This window comes from Rattus norvegicus, chromosome 4, assembly GCF_021556685.1.
Source record: "Rattus norvegicus strain SHRSP/BbbUtx chromosome 4, alternate assembly SHRSP_T2T, whole genome shotgun sequence".
Taxonomy (NCBI): Eukaryota; Metazoa; Chordata; class Mammalia; order Rodentia; family Muridae; genus Rattus; species Rattus norvegicus.
In genome coordinates this window covers 78,690,596-78,711,106 of record NC_141537.1, presented here as the reverse complement: position 1 = coordinate 78,711,106, position 20,511 = coordinate 78,690,596, and the positions used below count along the sequence as shown (strand labels likewise).

Sequence of the window (20,511 nt, the reverse complement as noted above, 5' to 3'; positions counted from 1 at the left end):
GTTATCCAGGAATATCCTCTCTGCCTAGGTTAATGACTCCATGATAATCAGAGATACCGTGAGTCGGGGAGACAAGAATGTGTCTATGTTCTTAGCAAAAAAAAAAAAATACTAAATGCTGAGACCTTCAGAACAGCCCTTAAGGTTGTGGGAAAGGGGATTGGGGATTTAGCTCAGTGGTAGAGCACTTGCCTAGCAAGTGCCAGGCTCTGAGTTCAGTCCTCAGCTCAAAAAAAAAAAAAAAAAGGTTGTGGGAAAGAACTCTGAAAACACGAATTCAGAATTATATAATTTCTCAACTATGCAAATACATAAAGATGCGATGTGAATAGAATAAGGAGCTTCATGGACCTAAAAGAATAAAGGCAGCTGCACTATGAGCGAGCTTGTCAGAAAAATACCACGGAAGGAGATTAAGAGATTTAGGAAGTGGTGATCACAGGGCAAGATCCCACCCACCTAGGTTTATTGTTTATGCTTACAAAGGTAGGCAGATTCCTGAGTTCAAGGTCAGCCTGGGACAGAGTGAGTTTAGGTCCAGGTCCAGACATGGTAGAAATGGTAATTTCAGGATGGGATTCTACCCAGCTAAACTTAGTGTCTGTGCTTACAAAGGCAGGTAGATATGTGAATTCCTTTGCAATGTTAAAAAAATGTTCTTGAAGTCTTTTTCTAGGAGTCAAGGGGTTAGGTTCATAAAATGCTGATACTCAAATGGGAATTATTGAACTGATATGTAGATAAAAGACTGGGCTTTGGTCTTCAAGAGCTGAGCTATCTGGATGAAGTATCTGGAGATCTCCAGAGAGAAATGTCTCAAGCAGAACACAGGCTGTCAGCTTGTACCCCACAATTTGGCTTCGAGTCGTTAACTGCTCCTGAACACCCCTTCCTCAGAACCACCTCTCCAAGCCAAGGCTGGTCCTTGGTACCACCCATACATTTCTCCAAGCTCCATCTCTATATTAAAATCCATCCCTGTGATGCTGCCTTCATCTGTAAGGAAGGCAGCACAGGAGAAAAGACTGCAGCATGCTCAACTTCTTACTGGATCAACAGAACCCTTGTCTGCCTTTTGTTTCAGATTGATACTAAAACAGATTGATACTGCCAGACTCCAAAAAGCCAAGAATTACCCTAAAAACATTTTTTAATTTTCCTATTTCAATGACCCAAGGAGAGTTGATTCAGATATGGCATTCCACTGTTTTTACACCCTGCAAATGAACTTCAAATGCTTTGGGGCTATCCACATATATATTAAACTAATTTCCCCTTTATGCAAAGCATATGAAGTGCTAGATAGTTCTATGTCATCTTGACACAACTAAAGTCATCAGAGAGGAAGAATCCTCAGTTGAGAAAATGCTTCTATAAGGCTGGGCTGTAGACAAGCCTGTAGGGAATTTTCTTGATTGGTGATTGATGGGGAAGGATCCAGCCCATTGTGGGTGGTGCTGCATCTGGGCTGGTGGTCCTGGGTTCTATAAGAAAGAAGGATGAGCAAACCATGAGGAGCAAGCCAGTATGCATCATTCTTCCATGATCTGTGAATAGGCTCTAAGTTCCTTCCCTACTTGAGTCTATTATCCCTCCATGATGAACAGTGGAATAGTAAAAGCCAAATTTCTGCCGAGATTTGCTTTGGTCATAGAGTTTCATCACAGCACTGGTAATGGTGATTAGGACATGTTAGTTGATCCATGTTAAGCACAAGCCTTTTGAGATTTGATTCACTGTGGAAAACCAGCGGAATGAGACACTCAAAGAATGTCTTTTATTTCACATTGTGAAAACCACAGACCTTATTCTGAGCCCAAATTAAAGGAGACTTCTTAAAAATGTGGTTTTCACTATCCAAACAATAATTATTTTGTCCATTTCTAATATTTAGTTTGTTTGGATTTCACAGGCCAGGTTTTGCTACATAGGCACAGCTGGACTGACATTGAACTCGAATAACTTCTCTTGTCTCTTGTCTCAGTTGATGAGATCAAGGGCTACCATGCCCAACACCATTCCTAACATCTAGAATAATGGTCTATTGCTAAAAATACCAAGTACTTTGGACTTGAGACTCAGAGAATTTGTGACACTAAATCCTGGCAGGTTTATACAAGCTACCAAGTGAAGGAAACAATCAACTGTCATGCCTATCAATCACAAAATGACCAACTGTCATGCCTATCAATCACAAAATGACCAACTGTCATGCTTGTCAATCACATGACAGGGCAACTGTTGATCCCACCAAATGAAAGCAAAGACCAGTGACCCTTATTATTGAATTAATGCAAGTTTTACTTCCGTGCACAGCAAAGCCGGTACTGCTGCTGTCTCTCCCTAAGGTGGGATTCCAGAGAACAAGCCCACAGGGGAAGTAAGGGTTTATAATTCAAAACCACAATGCTGGGGATCTCCAAGGCTTGGGAGATATCCAAAAGAACTTGGCAAGCGAAATACAGGCGCAGTTTAAGATTACTTGACAGAACATCTCTTTGTTTTGTAGATGGTGGAGGTCAAAGCATGGTCAGGATGTGGAACAAGTCAAATTCCTGGAAACAGAAACTTAAAATTCACAGTAAACAGAAAGGAACTTATTTGACCTTGTAACAAGATGGCTTCTGTTCTTAAAAGTGGAGTCATGCTGGTCCATCCTTTATCCATTGTCTAATGTGGCCTTTTCAGATCCTTGTGGGGAACAGTCATTTCTGTCTGTCTATGTGATGGTCATGCTGGTGGAGGACAAGTATCTTAGCTCTTTCTATTTGCTAAGAGACAAAGTATGTAGCACATCAGATTTATGGCCCAATTGTAAGTGATATCAGGAGGAGTATTAGGGGACTGGAGCATCTGAAACAAGAGAAGACAAGCCAGGGGCTCCTGTTGAATAGGATTGATAACAATTATTTCTTTTTTTGCTGGTCTAAATATTTGGTTTTAAGAGTATTTCTTACCATAGCTAGGGTTTCCTTAGTTATGACTGATTGGTTGGGATACAAACAACAGGCTTCTCCTAGGGCCACACACAACCCTCCTTGTTTCATGAAGTCATGCCCAGTCATAGGGACTGGCATTATTGTTGGTGTGGCCTTGTTGGAGTAGGTGTGGCCTTTGGGAGGAAGTGTGAATCTGGGTGAGCTTTGATGTTTCAGATGCTGAAACCAGGTCCAGTGTTACTCTCCCTAACTGATGTCTGCTGATCTAGACATAGAACTTTCAGCACTTTCTTAAGCACTGTGTCTGCCTGCATCTCACCCTTCGTCAATGGAGCTTCTCTGTCCCTGCTTGTCTTTGTCTGGAAAGTGTCCCTGAACACAGATGGCTGGCCTTGGCTGCCTTGTCTGAAAAGGGACCTTGTACAGAGCTATCTGCAAGGCTGCATGACACATCCCGCTCTGGCTTCCTACCCACAGGATAATTAGGTACTGTATTATAACCAATCAGCTCTTCCCAGTCTTTTGATGCTGACCAATTAATCCTTTCCACACGTTCCCCTTAAAAAGTCCTTTATATACCCTGTTCCTGAAACAATAACTTATCTAACTGCAGTGGTCTCCAGAGGGCATTCCACCATACTCACAGCCATTGGAATCTTGATCCCCACCTCTGCTCCCCTTTGTCCTCTTAGGCTGATGGCCAACACCCTCCAAGGAGAAAAGGGGAGCCACAATCATTTTCAACTATGACAGATGTATTCACCACAAAGCAACTACTATCATTAACCAAGGTTGATGTGTTTATAAAAAGATAAAGAGAGGAGGGGATATGTTTGATGGAGGTGTGGTGAGGTATGGAGAAGGGAGTACCTCAGGGGACCCATGCTGAGCCCCCACTCCACCCCCCCCCCACAGGGATCAGCCACATTATGGTACAGTATAGAATAGAGTTTATTCAGGGCATGGGGAGGGGATTCAAGAGGGTAGTAGAGACAGAAAAAGGAAGAGAAAAGGAGAGAGAGAGAGAGAGAGAGAGAGAGAGAGAGAGAGAGAGAGAGAGAGGAGGAGGAGAGGAGAAGTAGAGGCCTGTAATGAGCACATGGAGAGAGAGGGGGTAAGGGAATGGGGAGAAATGGGGGAAGGGAAGGCAAGAACAAGAGCAAGAGAGAACAAGAGAGTGAGGTGGGGGCAGGCAGCCCCTTTTATAGTGAGTCAGGCACACCCAGCTATTGCCAGGTAACTGCGGGGCGGAACTTAGACAGAATGCTAACAAAGGTTATCACTCAAATCTTCCTTGGGAAAAGCCAAGCCTCTTTTCCCTCTCACCTACCATGGTTTAGAATTTTTTTCATACCATTTATTTTCTAAAACACTTGACATTACATATCTTTCTGCCCATTTTATCAACAATATTACTACAAGAAGTATCAAAAGAACTCTTTTTTGGTTAATAAATGTATCCCTAAAGAGCTTTAAAATTATTGAAGCTTATCTTCCGTGTGCAATAATTGTTTCAACTTTTACTTAGGTGTTGTTTTGAATCTTGCAGGGTTCTCTTCATCTGGAATATCTTCCACTTTTATACCGAAAGTGTGTGTGTGTTCCTCTGGAATGAATTTAATGCTTATTAAAGTAGGACTAACACCATCTAGTTATCTAAAGTTATTGCAGTGTTACCCAGTTCAGGAAACATAGCTCAGCATCAGAGCACCTGTCTGTCATGTGCAAGGATCTGGGTATGATTCCCCAACATCACAAAAAAGAAAGGTCAGTGGTCGGCTAGTTTTGTGTTAGTCATGACACAAGTCAGAGCCATCAGAGAACATGGAGCGTCAACTGAGAAAATGCTTTCATGAAACCAGGCTGCAGGCAAGCCTGTATGTTGCACCTCCATACTTAAGGTCACATTTTACCATGTCCAGATAGCTCCTCTGAGCTCAGGGCAAAATAGAGGACTCCCTTTTCTTAGCAGGGCTTCCTTTTCTCTGCCTGATCTGGGAAGCCTGACCCCCAATCTTCTACCTGAGGAATGTCACATAGTCCTTGGCAAAAGATCAAAGATCTCTTTCCTGATAAGACAAAAGATCTCTTTCCTGATAAAAATCTGCCCAGCAAATACCTGGGGTTTCTGGAATGCCTCTCCATACGAATGAGACATTCACAGTACTTTAAAAAATTCTAGCCAGTGATTTTACAATCACCCTGAAAACTCCTTCCCACTTGCCAAAGTTCATATACAGTCCTTTCCCACCCAATAAAATATACGTGTACAAGTCCACCCAGAACAGAGTTATACACATAAGCTAAGATCCTCTAAGAGCTGTTTCATTAAAACTGTTGGAGAAGGTCTTCTCTGCTCCCTCCCCCCAACACACACAATTCCCCCTCCCCCCTGCACTCACTCCTAGCCAAACAGGGATGCTGCAAACCCCATCTATTCTGACTCTGCTTCTGTAAAGGTCCATGTTTCACCAAAGAATGAATCTGGACTCAGAAAGTATGTAAACACAAAGAGTATTTTATTCTGCAGAAGTCCAGCATGCTGGGGTCTCCCATTACCAAAATAGACCCCGAAGTAAGCTCACAGGCCCAATTAAAAGCACATCAAGGGACTTCTGGGACAGGTGGGCTTTGTCTTTATCTCTAGTCAGGTACATTTGTGAAACATGGGGTGGGGGAGTATAGAGCAGGAGTTCAATCTGTAACTGACTGTGAACAATTACTTGAGATAACTCAGAACCTTGGGACCAGCTTGCCTCATCCCCCTCACTGCATCCTTCCAGCCTGCTGTGTAGCAGCAGTGTCTAGACACCCCGAGGGAGGAAACAGAGGACAGGGAACCACAGCTGAACCCCAACACGAATAACACTCCTGTAGGGCATTTCTTAATTAATGGTTGAGATGGAGAGATAAGCAATTGTGGGTGGTGCCATCCCTGGGATGGTGGTCCTGGGTTCTATAAAAAAGCAAGATGGGCAAGTCATGGGGAGCTAATATGTAAACAACACCCCTCCATGGACTCTGCATCAGCTCCTGCCTTCAGGTTCCTGCCCAGCTTGAGTTCCTACCCTGATTTCCTTTGATGATGAGCTGTTGATGTTGATGTAGAAGCATTATCAGAATAAACCCTTTCCTCCCTAAGTTGCTTGGGTCATGGTATTTTACCACAGCATTAGTAACCCTAACTAAGACAATCAACAAACCCAGTCTATGAGATTTCACACACAGAAACCACAAACCGCTGTTGAAGTGTATGTGATACATCGGTTTTGAAATAATGAGCATTGTTATCATAGAGAGAGCGTCTACCAAAAACAAGGCTATGTTTCCAGTTTAAACACATTTTGTTTTTTGTTTTCAACAGGGATACATGTTTGCCACAATGTCCTGCTTGCTTGCCACGCCCTCCTCCCAGCCCCCCAGACTGGAATCACTGTCCTTTGTAGTCACTACGTCCTTATTTTTATATAGTTTTAGTGCCATAGCTATTCCTTTCTACAATAGAAAAATTTAAACTTTTCCCATGATTAACCTTGGAGAAAATGAGATGGGCCTCTGTCCTCTTTTGGGAAGAGTATGTCTGTTCTCTGGCTTACTCGACGGGCATGGGCTTTACCCACATTTGAGCAGCTTGCTTGTGTTTATGGTTGTGTGTCCCTGCACTGGACAGACTGGCTAACGGCTTGTGTATTCCCTCCACGGTTGGTCGGTGAATATTCGGGCTGTTTTCCTGCATCCTCCTGTCACAAGTGTCCTGAAAACGCCCTGATGTGGACGTGCAAGTGTTTCTCCAAAGCACTGCTCTCCACAGCTTTGGCTTATCCACTAAAGTAATTTTTAAGTCTAACTTTTTCACCAAGACCATTTACAAAGGATTTAATTTCTAAAGCATGTAATATAAACATTTTTAAATGGACAAAAAAAAGAGACTGCTCCTTGTAGTTTCCGGCCATATGACCTCCAAGTCTGAGCAAATGTACTTGAAGCAGCACCTCCATGTGCCTATACAGTTTTACACCCCCACCGAGAGTGAGCGGTAATTCCATGTTCTTCTCATCTAACCGCTGAAACAATATGCCTGAGACAGTCAACTTGAGAAGAGGAAAGATTTTCTTTTCTTTCTGCCTTTTTTTTTTCCTGCTCACCATTTAGGAACTTCTGACCCATGGTCATTGTCTTTGAACCTGTGGTGGGGCAGAACAGCATGCAGGTACCCATGGTAGAGAAAATCTGTTCCGAGAGAGAGAGAGAGAGAGAGAGAGAGAGAGAGAGAGAGAGAGAGAGAGAGAGAGAGAGAGAGAGAGGAAAAGGGATGGAGACTCACAATCCACATCAAAGAAATGTCCTAGTAACATGTTGGCCTCTTAAAGGGTCTGCATCTCCCTCTGTAGCTTGCAAACATATGACACAATTGCTATTCTCTAATATTTGTGAAGACAAGAATGCGGTCTGTTTGGTTGAAAATTTCTTGGGAAGAGTGTGTTCTGTTGACAGTCGTCAGAGTGTCTCATACAGACCAGTAAGTCAAATGGGTCGGTAGGATTGTTCAAGCCATTTACAAACAATGGTGTTCTGCCTGCTTGCTGCACCCATTACTGAGAAACATGCTAAGTCTCTGACTACAACAGTGGATTTCCATGTTCGTGGCATCTCCATCACCGTGTTGGAGTCCTAGCATCTCCCCTGGAATCCTGGTAATATCTATCCTGTGTTCTCAAGTTTCCTCTCTGACATTGTTTAGTTTTCTCTGAATATTGTTTGAATTTAGTGTTCTCTTAGCTTTAACCTACTTATGTCTGTATTTTTAAAGTGGGAAATTCAAAGGCATCATCTAAGTGGGTCTTATTTTCTAATAGCCTAACAGACTATAATTTTAAAATATTTTGGCTATTCATTTAATGTAGCTATTGCTACTATTGAATTAAAATAATCACCACATATCTGTTTTTGATCTTTCTAGGTTTTCCTAGCCTTAATTTTTGTCCTATTTTGCATTAATTGAGTAATTTTTGTGATTTTATTTTGTCGTGTCTATTAAATTTTGTTATTGTTGTTGTTGTCGTTGTTGAGATAGAACTTCATGTTTCAACCCTGGCTGACCTGCAACTCTATGTAAACCAGGATGGCCACAAGTTCATAAACGTCTGCCTGTGCCTCTCAAGTACTAGGATTAAAAGCCCACTGTAGACTTATTGTTTGTATCTCTTTAGAAATTTTTAACAACACTGGCATAGGAGCTATGCATTTAAGTTAGTAGGCATATTATTAGATAATATGCTTAGAAATAATACAGGACACATAATTTAAGGCTCCAAAATATCAAAGTCCCACTTTGCTGCTACTATGTATTTTTGGGAAATGTAACTCTCCACTATATTATACATATAACCTATTTATCTATCATCTGCCTGTCATCATCTGCCAATGAATTAAATGGATGATTAGAGAAGCTAGAGATGGGTTTCATACATAAACAACAACCATAACCAAGTAACCAGATGAAAAGGACAGAGCCATGGTGGGCTAAAAGCCACCACTGTGATGTGAGCAGCAGTGGGCAGCCAGGGAATAAAATGTCAGCATCCCAGTTGCCAATCAGGCTCCTGAGGTCCTAACTCGTGGAGCTGGAGCGATGGCTGAGCAGTTAAGAGCACTTTTGTTCTTCCTGAGGAATCGAGTTGGTCCTCAGACCCCACATCAGCTCACAGCCTCCTGCAACTTTAGCTCCAGCGGATCTAATACCTTCTTCTGGCTTCCTCTCGTACCTTCAGTCCTGTGCACACACAGCCACAGATATACATACACAGAGAAATAAAAATAAACCAGCACTTCCACCAGCATTGTCAGCTGGTGACCTTGGCTGTCTCTCCCTAAGCTTTTACAGAGAATGAGTTTGTCATGTGCAAGTGACCACTGCTCTCCTACTCTTTATTTTCCTCTTTTCTCCAGTCCTTACCCCTTCTCAAGCCCCTCTCTATTTCACCTCATTAACCCTGATTCTTGCCCTGTCTCATCACTTTTTATCCTCTACTGAGTTTAAATTAATTACCTTTATTAAAAATCAATTTTAAAAGAATATTCATTTTAACCTATATCTTCTCTTTTATGTGTATAGATGGTTTTGTTTGCAATATGCATGTGCACCATGTGTAACAGTGCCTGCAGAAGCTAGAAGAAAGTGTTGGGCCTAGAGTTACAGATGGTTGTGGGTGCTGAGAATTGAACTCAGGTCTTCTGAAAGAGCAGCTGATGTTTTTAACTGCAGAGTTATCTCTCCAGCCCCAACCATTTTAAATTTACAGAAAATCTGAGCAGACCTCCTCACCAGTTTCTCCTATCAGTAACACGTTGCATTAGTAGAGCATTATTGCTGTCTATGGAATTCTACTCATTATTTTATTAACTAAAGTGCGTAGTTTAATAGCAGGGTATGAATATTAGCCTTCAGTCAGTAAAAACACTTTCTGTGCACATATGAGAGCCTAAGTTCGAATCCCCAGCATCCAAATAAAAATCTTGGTGTGACTGCTTGTACCTGTAATCTCAGCATCAGGCAGCACAAAGTGGTAGGCAGATCCTGGAGCTCCTGGCAGTTAGTCTAGTAGAAAGCAATCCACTGAGAGATCCCGTCTCAGGGCTGTAGGGTAGAGGAGTGATAGAAGACACCTTCAGTCAGTCTACTCCTGGCCCCCCTGTGTTCACTCGGGAGCATGTGCACATGTGATCGCGAACGCGCGCACACATACACCAAAACCAAACAAACCCCCCAAACCACTGTTCTGTTTCCAGACTGGGCAATATAGAACACAGCAAATCAGCAGGCAGCCAGCAGGGGGCAGTGTTTTCAAGACAACGATGCCAGTTACTAAGCTTAGCGTATTTGACCTAAAATGAAAACTTCCAATTTAATTCCTTCACTATATTGCTTGCAATTTTTTGAAATTAGTTCCTCTTCCATTTTCTTTCCCCCTTCTCTTCTTCTTCCCTCCCCATTTCTTCCCTTCCTCCTCTTCTCCCTGTCCCTTCCACCTCCCTTCCTCAGTTTGGAGCCCCAGGCTTTTGTAGAAGTTTGTTTTTCTCTGTGGCTGCAGCAGATGGCTTCCTTTCACGCTGCCAACAGTCCCTTCACAGCAGGATGCACCTTCCTGTTGCAGAAGGCCTGCACCAGAAAGCCTAACCTCGGAATTCTGTGAGGAGGAAAGCATGCTGGGGTAAATTAACATCTATAGATCGTTTACACCTATAACACAGGGGCTTTCAGAACCCAACAAGAGCATACATGTCAATTTTAAAGAAAAATCTAAGGATATGCAGGTTGTAGGAAAGACATCTCTATCATTTTATCCAAATAGATCTCATATCCCACTCTCCTGCTGCTCGAACATTCTTCTTCTTCTTCTTCTTCTTCTTCTTCTTCTTCTTCTTCTTCTTCTTCTTCTTCTTCTTCTTCTTCTTCTTCTTCTTCTTCTTCTTCTTCTCCTCCTCCTCCTCCTCCTCCTCCTCCTCCTCCTCCTCCTCCTCCTCCTCCTCCCCTCCTCCTCCCCCTCCTCCTCCTCCTCCTCCTCCTCCTCCTCCTCCTCCTCCTCCTCCTCCTCCTCCTTCTCTTAAAGAAATCATCCAAACTTGGGATTGGAAGGATGGCTCAGTAGTTAGAGTCTTACAACGGTCAATAGCTCCAGTTCCGGGGGATCCAGCAGCTTCTCCTGGCTTCTGCAAGCACTAGGCTTGTGCAAAGGGCACTTCCGTACATGTAGGCAAAACACTCACACACCAAAAAAAAATTATCTGAACTCAAAACACATAACTAAGTTGGACACCCAAAAGGCTCTCCAAGGGGAGAACGGTCTCACCGCTCTGGTTCCTAAGCCCAGCAGAGCATCACGCAGAGGCAGAAGGGACTTGGGATTCCACCAAGTGCTGTTGCTTTGCCTAAATCATAGTATAGATTGGGTAGCTAGTGTCATGGCGTCTGTGGAGACAAGGTCTGCCCAGGTGAGAAAAACCTAAGCTTTGTTCTCCCATACTCTGCTCAGAAGCCAGGGTACCTCAGCTGTAGGACCCAATCAGCCCTATGTCCCGGAGGTCTCACTCATGAAAATCCGAAGTCGGAGAGCGATGCAATCAAGCAAGAGGTTTAATGATCCAGCGCACTGGGGTGGCCCAGTAATGGGGACAGAGGCGACCCCCAGTAACAAAAGCAGACACCTTTTATACACCTGTGGAGGACACCCTTTTGCAACAGCATGAGTTGGTCCTTGATGACGCACATTGACCCTTACATTCGTCAATGGTGAGATATCTTTGGCACACGGATGGGGGACTGCTAAGGGCGGTTAGCTCATTTCCTGGAACAGGGTGTTACCCGAAATTCTTTGGACAGTGTGTTAAAGTCCCAGCCACCTGGTGTTTCCCTAAGGCAGCCTTTGTCCTTAAAGTTTGAATCTTACACAGCCTGGCTCAAGCTTGACACCTACTGATTTGCCCAGCGGGCCCTGGGCAGAGCCACTTTAGGCTCAGCTGCCACCTCAAATTCCATCTAAGAAGCTCCCTCTGTAGGGCAGAGGTAAACAGCAGAGCAGAAGAGATGTACGCTGTCTGCCTGGTTCAGAGGAGAAGCTTGAGTCTCGGGATGCCCACGCTTTTAGGGTTCTCGATTCTCTTAGTCCCGTAGAGAATATTCCACACACAAGCCAATCAGCGGTGTGCCGGTGAGGGTGGGGCAGGAAGCAGAACTGGTTATTATTATTATTTTTTTTAATTTAGAGAATACTTTATTAGTTTTTGTAATCAAACCCACGTATATAAGACCTTACATATTTAATACAGTGTGTTACCTCTGTACAAATGGAAAAAACTTAAGTTCAACATTTCTAGACCAATATGGCTGTTAATTTCTGTACAGTGCCAATTCAACACAGTAAACGGGGATACTTTTTTCGAAAGTTGACAGCATAGGTAAAGTTTCAAAAAATTCAAATTATATATCTATATATATATTTATATTTATATAAAAAGACCAATAATAGCAGTGTGTTATGCATCAACAGCAGCAACAGCTTTTCCAGGTTCTGCAGTCATCTGAACAAAACTGTAGAGACATCCAGCACACTCCATTAAAAAAAAAAAAAGTAAAAAAACAAAACCCGAGAAAACAGCACAGTTCTGTTACTCTTGTGGTACCTGGCACCATTTTTTTTTAAATTAGCTTCTCAATCATCATCTGGAAAGAAAACATTCTGAGCAACATCATTAAAAACAGCTCTGATAAAGCACGGTCACTACTACGTATCATAAAGCAGGTACAAGCTATTTTACATCCACAGAGGTATGATACAGTACTGTCCTACATCTATAATACTAGAGGATACAATTTAAAAGGCATTATTTGAGACTTGATTCTACTTTTCCAGCAGAGGGCCCAAAGGATGGTGTGACACAGCTTTGTAAAGAAACATACTCTAGACAGGATTTCCTTTCACTAGTGGCACACTTCTAAGGATTCAGTCTCTCCATGAATGTCAGCTAAAACCGTTATTAAAAAAATGAAATATCCCTAGAACAAAACCGTATAACCACCGGATTCACATGAAGATAACCTAGTGGAGACAAGCTGGACCTCACCTTACCAACAAGCTATCAAATCTGTTATGTTTAAACAGTGAGACCTCCAAGGAAGGAGATGCCAAGTAGTGCTTCAAAGCTTCGGACCACAATCAAACACAGCATCCTTTTCAACAGAAGCAGAAGCTCATCTGAATATGCTCATGGATGCTGACATCAACATTTAATCATCTCCTCACTCATCCAGGAAGAGGGGGAGATCAGTTACTACTGTACTTTATTGTGTTCAACCAAATCACCATGTTACAAAAATAGCAAGCTGCCATAATAAAAAATAAGGCTCCTCTATCCAGCACCAGATAGCATCATTTTACTTTCAAGCCTAGAAATTGCACACTTGTATATAAACCAATCGAAGATGAGGATTGAGAGTTCATCTTGGTGGATTTTTCCTTTGATGAATATGAAGTGTCCTTCCTTATCTTTTTTGATGACTTTTAATTGAAAATTGATTTTATTTGATATTAGAATGGCTACTCCAGCTTGCTTCTTCTGACCATTTGCTTGGAAAGTTGTTTTCCAGCCTTTCACTCTGAGGTAGTGTCTGTCTTTGTCTCTGAGGTGTGTTTCCTGTAGGCAGCAGAATGCAGGGTCCTCATTGCGTATCCAGTTTGTTAATCTATGTCTTTTTATTGGGGAGTTGAGGCCATTGATGTTGAGAGATATTAAGGAATAGTGATTATTGCTTCCTGTTATATTCATATTTGGATGTGAGGTTATGTTTGTGTGCTTTCATTCTCTTTGTTTTGTTGCCAAGACGATTAGTTTCTTGCTTCTTCTAGGGTATAGCTTGCCTCCTTATGTTGGGCTTTACCCTTTATTATCCTTTGTAGTGCTGGATTTGTAGAAAGATATTGTGTAAATTTGGTTTTGTCATGGAATATCTTGGTTTCTCCATCTATGTTAATTGAGAGTTTTGCAGGATACAGTAACCTGGGCTGGCACTTGTGTTCTCTTAGGGTCTGTATGACATCTGTCCAGGATCTTCTGGCCTTCATAGTTTCTGGCGAAAAGTCTGGTGTGATTCTGATAGGTCTGCCTTTATATGTTACTTGACCTTTTTCCCTTACTGCTTTTAATATTCTTTCTTTATTTTGTGCGTTTGGTGTTTTGACAATTATGTGACGGGAGGTGTTTCTTTTCTGGTCCAATCTATTTGGAGTTCTGTAGGCTTCTTGTATGCCTATGGGTATCTCTTTTTTTAGGTTAGGGAAGTTTTCTTCTATGATTTTGTTGAAGATATTTACTGGTCCTTTGAGCTGGGAGTCTTCACTCTCTTCTATACCTATTATCCTTAGGTTTGATCTTCTCATTGAGTCCTGGATTTCCTGTATGTTTTGGACCAGTAGCTTTTTCCGCTTTACATTATCTTTGACAGTTGAGTCAATGATTTCTATGGAATCTTCTGCTCCTGAGATTCTCTCTTCCATCTCTTGTATTCTGTTGGTGAAGCTTGTATCTACAGCTCCTTGTCTTTTCTTTTGATTTTCTATGTCCAGGGTTTTTTCCATGTGTTCTTTCTTGATTGCTTCTATTTCCATTTTTAATTCCTTCAACTGTTTGATTGTGTTTTCCTGGAATTCTTTCAGGGATTTTTGCGATTCCTCTCTGTAGGCTTCTACTTGTTCTCTAAGGGAGTTCTTTATGTCTTTCTTGAAGTCTTCCAGCATCATGATCAAATATGATTTTGAAACTAGATCTTGCTTTTCTGGTGTGTTTGGATATTCCGTGTTTGCTTTGGTGGGAGAATTGGGCTCCGATGATGCCATGTAGTCTTGGTTTCTGTTGCTTGGGTTCCTGCGCTTGCCTCTCGCCATCAGATTATCTCTAGTGTTACTTTGTTCTGCTATTTCTGACCGTGGCTAGACTGTCCTATAAGCCTGTGTGTCAGGAGTGCTGTAGACCTGTTTTCCTGTTTTCTTTCAGCCAGTTATGGGGACAGAGTGTTCTGCTTTTGGGCGTGTAGTTTTTCCTCTCTACAGGTCTTCAGCTGTTCCTGTGGGCCTGTGTCTTGAGTTCACCAGGCAGGTTTCTTGCAGGGGAAAAGTTGGTCCTACCTGCGGTTCCAAGGCTCAAGTTTGCTCGTGGGGTACTGCCTAAGTCCTCTCCGCGGCGTCAGCAACCAGGAAGATCTGGGCCGCTCTTTCCGGGAGCCTCCGTGCACCAGGGTTCCAGATGGCGTTTGGTGTTTTCCTCTGGCGTCTGGATGTGCACAGAGTGCAGTCTCTTCTGGTTTCCCAGGCGTGTCCGCCTCTCTGAAGGTTTAGCTCTCCCTCCCACGGGATTTGGGTGCAGAGAACTGTTTATCCCGTCTGTTTCCTTCAGGTTCCGGCGGTGTCTCAGGCGCAGGGGTCCTGCCGCCCCTGGGCCCTCCCCTACGGGAACCCAGAGGCCTTATACAGTTGCCTCTTGGGCCAGGGATGTGGGCAGGGGTGGGCAGTGTTGGTGGTCTCCTCCGCTCTGCAGCCTCAGGAGTGCCCACCTGATCAGGCGGTGAGGTCTCTCTCCCACGGGGTTTGGGAGCAGAGAGCTGCTGCGGGCCGGGATCCGCGGGTGTGGGACTTGGTTATTATTTTTTTAAAACATCAGCCTCTTCCTCTGGCTGCCTTCTTCGTTGGCTCTTGGAGCACATCTTTTTCAGAGAAACCCACATATATCACTCTTTCCTGCCCTGCAGGAGACACCATCTTCCTCTCTCTGTAAGACAGGTCTCATGAGCTGGCTTTTACCTCTGGTAGCTCTCATATTTTTATGAAAAGACTACAAACCAAAGCGAGAGGCTGCCTAGGACTGGAAGGTGGCTCCACAGGGAGTGTAGACCTTGAACGGAAAAATCCTCCAGCGTCCACTAAGTAACAGGGGCCCTGTGGAGTGTGTGGAGTGTGTGGTGTGTGTGTGGTGTGTGTGTGTGTGTGTGTGTGTGTGTGTGTGTGTGTGTGTGTGTGTGTGTTTCTCTCCTGCTCACCCTTAAATCCACCAGCAGTAATTAGTGTCAACCTGAAGACAATTTTAGTCTCTTGTCTGTGGAACATCAGTGAGTTTAGTCCCTCAAATGGACAAGCCTTATACCCCACTCAGGACTCAGGAGAGACTCTTAGACATTCTGTTTCCTGCTAGTAGTTCCCAAGGAGGAAAAGGAGTGGGTGAACTTCTAAAGTAATTTCCCTATAGTTGTTCAGTCAGGCTGTGTTGTGTCTGGAAGCTAGAAAGGAGGTGGAGGGAAACCAGACTTTGGGACGGGATATCAGTGGTTGTGTGAGCTGGGAAATTAGAGTTGTGGCAGGAAGATGGAATTTGAAGAGGAAATTGAAGAGGCAATTTGAAATTCATGCTCTGCCCATCGTCCAGAAGGAACCCTAGTTGTTTGACTAGATTCCACTAGGAGCATTTGCTTCATCCAGTCAGGGTCAGGACTCCATCATTAGCTAAGAAAAACCCTAAGGCTTCTGCCCCAAGAACCTTGGGTTCCTCGATGCAGAAGAGCAAAGGGATATCTGATGCCTTTCTCCATCACTAACCACGGTCTGCACTCTCTGACTGGCTAAATTGCCTAGAGGGACCTAAATGAGCACTGGGGATCTTCCTGCCTCTACACCACCTCCTCCCCACCAGTGCTGGGGTCACAGATGAACATGATCACACTCATCTCTTACGTGGGTTCGGGGAATGTAAACTCCATTCCTCGCGTGTGCGAATAAGCTCTCTCTCTCATCTCTCCACTGTATCTATGAAACATTGTCTCACTGAATCCAGTGCTCACCAAGCAGCTGAACTGGTGATCCATCTTCCAATCCCCTGGAGGTTTAATTTTATTTCTTTCCCATCGCTTTTCTTTCTCTTGGTGAATATTCACAGTGCTGGATGTTGTTGTTAAATATCAGCCTGAGCCGTTCCGGATAAAGCACACCAAACCAACCCCACCAAACCAACACCACCACGGCTCCACGTGGAGAGATGTAATGGGAGAACGAGAGAAGGTGAAGAGGCGAGAGAGAGAAGAGAAAATAGAGATAAAAGAGAGAAGAGAAGAGAGAGACAGAGCTGAAGAAGTCTGCCTTTTATTTGGAATGTGACATAACTTCTCCCAAGTGGAGTTGAACCAAAAGGAACACTGGGAATGTATGGCCGTTGCCATGGCCAAATGGTGTCCCTGTTGGAGGTAAAGGTAATTCCTGATACCAACAATGGACAGGAGGGAAATGTCTCTCATTTTAAAGATGGAGAAAGATGTTAGATCACCACTCGGGTTGATCTGTTCACGTAAAGCATTTGTTGTTTGTTTGTTTGTTTGTTTGTTTGTTTTGGATAAAGTAATACTTTAAAAATAAAAACAGTCGGGGGTTGGGGATTAGCTCAGTGCCTAGCAAGCACAAGGCCCTGGGTTCGGTCCCCAGCTCCGAAAAAAAAAAAAAAACAAAAACAAAAACAAAAAAAAAAAAACAGTCAAAGCAAACAAGCTAGAAGCAATAAAGATTTTATTCCTGGAAAGGACCCCATGACCATTGCACAGTGACTTTCCTCATAACAGCATAACACATTTTTTCTGATCAGAAACAGTTTGTTTTCAAGACACTGTGGTGAAGGATATGGGAGAGAAAGGATGGTATTATCACTCTTGTCAAATGAGACCAAGATAATCTGCACAAGGCCAACACACAAATCTGTGACCTTTTCACAGTGTTTCCAAGTGTGGTCTGCACACACCTTCTTCCGGTCTCTTCCAGTCCTGCACAAGGGAAGCACCACCAGGGGAGGGCTTCTTAAAAGAACATGGGAGAGAGCTTCCACTTTTGCTAGCTCCAAGGTTCAAACAAGGGTCAAAAATACCTGATGCACACCCATTGGTCCTTCCACCGACTTCTTAAACATAAACAAAAGGACTGATAGATGTGGTGGGTGGGTGGTGTGGTGGGTGGCTAACAGCTGATTCCTAGTGGGAGGGGACAGGGCACACAAATGTCCTGAGAGAATGGTGGCCCAGCATAAGATACTCTGAAGGGTGCAATACCGCACGCGCGCGCGCACACACACACACACACACACACACACACACACACACACACACACACGAAGGGGACTGAGTGGGAAAGGGATACAGATGGGAAACAGCAAGGTGACAGTCATTTTGCTGGAAGTGTGTGGGTTCAGACTAGAGAAAGCACTGGAGAGGGGAAATGTCTAAACAAAAAGGCTTGAGAAATTATGTTCCTGCTCTTGCTTTTGCTCCTCTTTCTCCTCAGACTGGATTCGGAAACAGCAGTTTAAGGATCTCAATTTGGAGGAACAACCTGCCACCAGTTACTTGGCCAAAGGCATCTTATGAGTGTTCCTGCCTGAGAGACTGTTGGTGTTGGTAAGCACCTCGGGGTAACAGACCCCATCCCAGCAGCCTAAGTTGGGGTACACAGCCCAGGAAGCTGTACAGGAAGCAGTGGCAATGTTACCATCGCCCTTTCATCCACGATGTTCTTCAGCCTGCTTTCATCCAACCCTGAAAGTCAGTCTCCTCACGGAAGTGTAAAGAGCTCAGGGCCTCCATGGTGCCCCTGATCTGAGCTTAGGAATCAACACCAGCTCCCTCCATTCCTTCCTGTAATTGGTTACGCATACTTCCTTCCACCTTTTAAGGCACTGGCCTCCCCAGCCTCTTGCCTGGGCCTTGTACTACCCATCAATCTTCAGGGGCACCTCCACCTTGCCCTGCTGGAATCTACTAACCAAGGTGACCCAGAGACAGCCGCAGCAACCATATCTTGAGTTAAAACGAGGAACATTGCAAAGCTGACAATTACAAAATACTAGGTCCCCCCATTTAATCCCCAGACATTTTTTTAGACTCTCCCCTCCCCCACCCCTTCTTGCTCACTGACAAAGAGCAAAGCAAAGCTGGGGTCAAACTTGGTTTGCTGCATCTTCTGTGCTTCAGATGAGCTTTGGCTTTGATGGCCGCCAGCTCTCCAGGACAAAGGAAACAGTAACATCTTCAGAGATTTGTTTTAGAAACTAGCTCACACGACCAGGAGGGACAGAACATCTGAGCCCTGTAAGTGTCGGGAGGCTGAAAGTTATTTGGCTAAACACTGGGTCCTGGCATCCAGTGTTGAAATTAAAGAGCTTGAAGTTTACTAATTTATGTTTCTTGTCAAGTTGGTCTCTGGACAGTTTCACATGTGGAGGAGCTAGAAAGCATCTAAGAAATCCATTTGTTCCAAAAAAGTGTTTTTGAGTGACACACCAAAGACCCTGCAGTTCTGTAATTAGACATTCATTTGGAGGCCCGTGTTGGCTATTTTGGTTTCCTTTTGCTCACATATAGAATTGACTACACATGGAATTAAGTAACGCCCAAATTGGTAGGCATACCTACCAGGGTTTTTGTTTGTTTGTTTTTCTTAATTAAATGCTTTGAAGGGAGAAGACCCATTTCTAATCTGGATCCTTGAGATGGGAAGATTCACCTTTAACCTGGGCCACGCCTTCTGCTGGCTGCCTACACAAAGGGCACGGAAGACGGAAGCTTACTCTGTCTCTTTACCCTCATTCTCACTGGCAAGTCCGTTCCTTCACTGGCATTAGAGCATATTCCTTCAGGACCCCAGTGTATAATACAGACCTGCTGAGTCCAAACTTGTGGACTGAACAACTACAGGATTCTTGGACCTCCCATTGGTAGACAGGCATAGTTGGACTGGCTAGACCAGAGACAGTAAGCCATTCTAATAAATCCCTTTTCTATCTTGTGTGTGTGTGTGTGTGTGTGTGTGTGTGTGTGTGTGTGCGTGCGCGCACGCGCATGCGTGCACGCGTGTACTATTAAGTTCTGCTCCTCTAGAGAACCTTGACTAATACAAGACCTTACTCCTGGAACATGGTACAAGGAAACACTCAAGAGCTTTGACAGGCCGAGGCCTGCGTTACCTTAGGAAGGTTTGTATAGGTTCTTCACAGTCACAAAGCTGAAAAGTCATTTCCCCTTACCATATAAGAGGTAGGTAGAGTGGGGTAGGACAAGGATCAGAAAGGCTTGTGAAGAACAGGGAAGAAGGAAAGAAAGACCCTGAAAGAGAGACACCCTTAAGGTGTTTCCAATCCAGGACTGAGCTGGGAACAGGGAAGCTATGGTGCGTCCAGGAGCACAGCACACTGACTATACAGCCTTAGAACTTAGACGCTTTCTGCTTACAGGCAGCAGCCCACCACGCCCAAACAGGTTCCACAACAGACTCCTGGGTGAACAGCTGCTCCTGGTTTGTTAGGAACTTTCCCAGGTTAGGCAGAAAGTCCTGTGATCTGCACTCAGCCCGGCTCTGGGCGCAGCAGAACCACCGCCATGGATCATGGGGAGAATTTCATTTTTCTCTTGGAGGTGCTGGGGTGGGAGAGGTGTTGGTATATACCTCTAAGGAAAAAATTTTCTTTTCTCCCAAATGCGCTTCATCTTATTCTCTGCCTATAATATAGACATATATATATACATATATATATATATATGCGTGAGTGTGTGTGTGTGTGTGTGCGTGTGTGTGTGTGTGTGTGTGTGTGTGTGTGCGTGTGTGTGTGTGTGTGTTCCAGCATCTTGTCAAGTCCAGGCGCTTACTACATCCAGGACAGCTCTAGAGAAGCGACCTCCAGATGTTCCAGTCTCCTCTCACAGACACAGACACTTCTGGACCTTCTGACCTATCCTCGGACGGTTCCATAGACCCCGGACAACAGGGAGACAGCCAACTCTAAGACTGGACAAACATCCCTATACCCATTTTTCTAGGTTCCCTAGAGACACATCGCCCCAAAGCAAGCAGGAAGTAGTCAGAGATCACGACAACCCTATTCCTGCTTCACCATCACTTCTAATTTTTTCTTTTTTAATTAAACCAAAACGGGGGAATGCTGGTATTCTAAGCTCCACCGCCACAGCTACCTGACAGCAGCGAGGTATGCTCCGCCCCAC

The 20,511-nt window shown here is 44.0% G+C and overlaps 1 long non-coding RNA gene across 1 annotated transcript in view; it reads right to left on the bottom strand.

Moving 5' to 3' along the window:
• The window catches only part of LOC147994838 (uncharacterized), a 36,613-nt gene extending 27,037 nt beyond the window's left edge, over positions 1–9,576 (bottom strand). Inside the window, exon 1 of the long non-coding RNA XR_015686544.1 lies at positions 9,475–9,576. This is a non-coding gene — a long non-coding RNA (uncharacterized LOC147994838). The remainder of the gene's footprint in view (positions 1–9,474) is intronic.
• Between the last annotated feature and the right edge of the window lie 10,935 nt (positions 9,577–20,511).